The sequence below is a fragment of the Penaeus monodon genome, chromosome 17 (assembly GCF_015228065.2).
Source record: "Penaeus monodon isolate SGIC_2016 chromosome 17, NSTDA_Pmon_1, whole genome shotgun sequence".
Classification (NCBI taxonomy): Eukaryota; Metazoa; Arthropoda; class Malacostraca; order Decapoda; family Penaeidae; genus Penaeus; species Penaeus monodon.
Window position 1 is genome coordinate 21,265,150 of NC_051402.1, and position 2,500 is coordinate 21,267,649.

General features: G+C 51.5%; 1 protein-coding gene across 2 annotated transcripts in view; it reads left to right on the plus strand.

Moving 5' to 3' along the window:
* The first annotated feature begins 1,060 nt into the window (after positions 1-1,060).
* LOC119583613 overlaps positions 1,061-2,500 on the plus strand; it is a 67,749-nt gene continuing 66,309 nt past the window's right edge. Inside the window, exon 1 of one of the 2 annotated variants that reach the window (XM_037932194.1) lies at positions 1,061-1,348. The gene's annotated coding sequence lies outside the window, so the exon portion shown is untranslated. The remainder of the gene's footprint in view (positions 1,349-2,500) is intronic. The other variant, XM_037932193.1, reaches the window with a different exon arrangement.

Consider the following 2,500-nt stretch of genomic DNA (forward strand, 5'->3'; position numbering starts at 1 on the left):
AAATACTCCGAACGCAAGCATACAAAAGTACACGCACAAAAACGCACGGCCTTCTCCTGACCTTGAAAAATGCCTAGCCTAAGCTCCGCCCCTCCCCCCCTCCCCTTCACCCTTCTCGCAAGAAAAGAAAACAGAAACAAACATTTTCTTTTCCTTCTCCCTCTCTTTCCTGAAGAAACGACCTTCACACCCTCCCCCGCTCCTCCTCCCCCACCCCCTTCTTCCGCGTCCTCCTTCGGCCTCGTCGTCATCGTCACTCATCCCTCGCCTGCATAGACCTACCTCCGGGCCCCCCAGCGCCTCCCCCCTCCCCCCCTTGCCACGTGGCCGAGACCGGGTGTGTTTGTCTGCCGTTATTAAGCCTAAAACTGTACCCTAGGCGAACCCTGACTGCACACACGCCTACGTCACGGCGAGAGCGACGGAGGCTCAGAGAGAGAGGGGGGTGGGGGAGATGGGGGTTTAAGGGCAGGGGAGGTTGGGGGTTGAGGGTGGAGGGGGGAGGGAGAGCAAGGGGGCCTATTTTCTGTATCTTCTTTTCGGTGGGTGGAATTTGTGGGGGTGGGGTTGCTATATAGAAGTGGGGGGTGTGGGTGTTCCTGTGCGTTCTATCTATAGCTTGTTTCGTTGAGAGATATCTGTTTTACTTATAAATAAAAAAGTACCGGAGAGGGGGTACGGGTTGTGAAAATTAATGTTCAAGGCACACGTAAGTTGTAAATATCGTGCAGTGTTTCTTCTTCTTTTTCGTATCTTATCTTTTTTCTTATTATTTCTATCTTTATTATTTGTGTATCTCCCCTTCTCTCCCTCCCTATCGACATCCACAACACCGCCGTCGCAGCTCTTTCGATCCTTCTTCTTATACTGTCGGAGAGAACCACACCCCCAGCATCGAACGAAACAGATAAAAGATGGAAAGAGAGAAGGAGAAATTGAAAAAGAACACGCTAATGAAGCCAACAGTCTTAAGAAATCCAAAGAGAAGTTGGCCTGTGAGCAGCGTCTGGCATCTGCCATGACGTGAGTGCCGTCGACCGACCGACACGCGCATAGCCCCAGTAATACTTTCGACGCAGAGGTGGAAGGTTGTGTGCCCGCGCCCTCTGGAACCCTTAGTTTTTATTATTAAAGAGATCCATAACAGTTCGATCTAAAAGTGTTGTTTGATCGAGTGAGAGAGAGAAAGAAAAGCTATACATATTTATATAAGGTGCAATATTCGTGGAATGAAAAATGACCTAGTGAAGTGTGTGAATGTCGGGCTGGAGAGCTAGACTTGTATTTTTTTCCCTCATTCAGGCGAAAGAAAGCGACGGGAGACACTGGTCGACAGGAGCAATGACGAGTAAGTCGAAAATATCACCAGTTGTTGATTCCTTCTCCATTCTGGCTCTCGGGTTTTACCTGGATTTGTAACCCACACGACACCCATTTCTCATCTCTCTCCCTCTCTCTCTCTCCTTGCCTCCGTTCTGCCTGTCTCCTTCACACGCTCTCCTGATCTGGTCTTGTGTGCATGTGGTTCAAGAATGAAGAGTTGGAGGGCGGAGATAGGGAGAAAGGGTGAAAGGGAGACGGAAGAAGAACGGATAGAGACTTTTGAACAGGCACGAAATGAGAGAGAGAGAGAGAGAGAGAGAGAGAGAGAGAGAGAGAGAGAGAGAGAGAGAGAGAGAGAGAGAGAGAGAGAGAGAGAGAGAGAGAGGCGGAGGGAGAGGAGGAAGAGGAGGAGGAGAAGGAGAAGAAGGAGACGGAGACAGGAGGAGGGAGAGGCCATGAGGACACCACCTCCATGAACTCTTTTCACGAAACTAGACCTGAAGCCCAGCCGTTGGTGAACCTCTCTTCTGAACTCTCTTCGTCCTCTCGCTCGCCCCCTCCCCCTTCCTCCTCCTCCACCTTCTCTCTCTCCTCCCTCCCCCTCCCCCATTCTCTCTTTCTACTCTATCGCTTCCCCAAGCCCAAAACACGTACGTACGCACACGGTCTTATAAACCCATCTATATAGCTGTGGATGGAAGGGCGCCTGACCAGTGGGGAGTTGGCCAGCTGTGTGGGCGGTGCTGGGTGTGTCTGTGTGCTTGTGGCTGGCTGTTGGATGTGGTGGTGTTACAAGGCCTCGCTATGGTGTGCTTGCGAGCGCTGCTGGCGTTTTTGAAATATTCTCTTTGGTCTGCTTGTGTTGGCGCCTGGGTCGTCCGCGTGTGTATTGGTGGTTGTGGTAGTGTTTATGTGTGCGTGTGTGTGTGTGTGTGTGTGTTGCCAGGGTCATTTGATTGAGGTTTTCATGCCTGTTGAGGGCATGATGGTAGTGTGATGAATCTGATTGTGAGTTGTATGTGGGTCTGCATTGGTTATGGCGACTGGCTTGGCCGCGTTCGATTCGGTGGCCGCGTCGGGAAGCCAGTGCTGTCGAAGGTGCTGCTGTAGTACCAGCACTGCGCCTGGAGTGGCCGGAAGTGATCCCCCCTTCCCCTCTTAAGGAAAGGTGTCATTG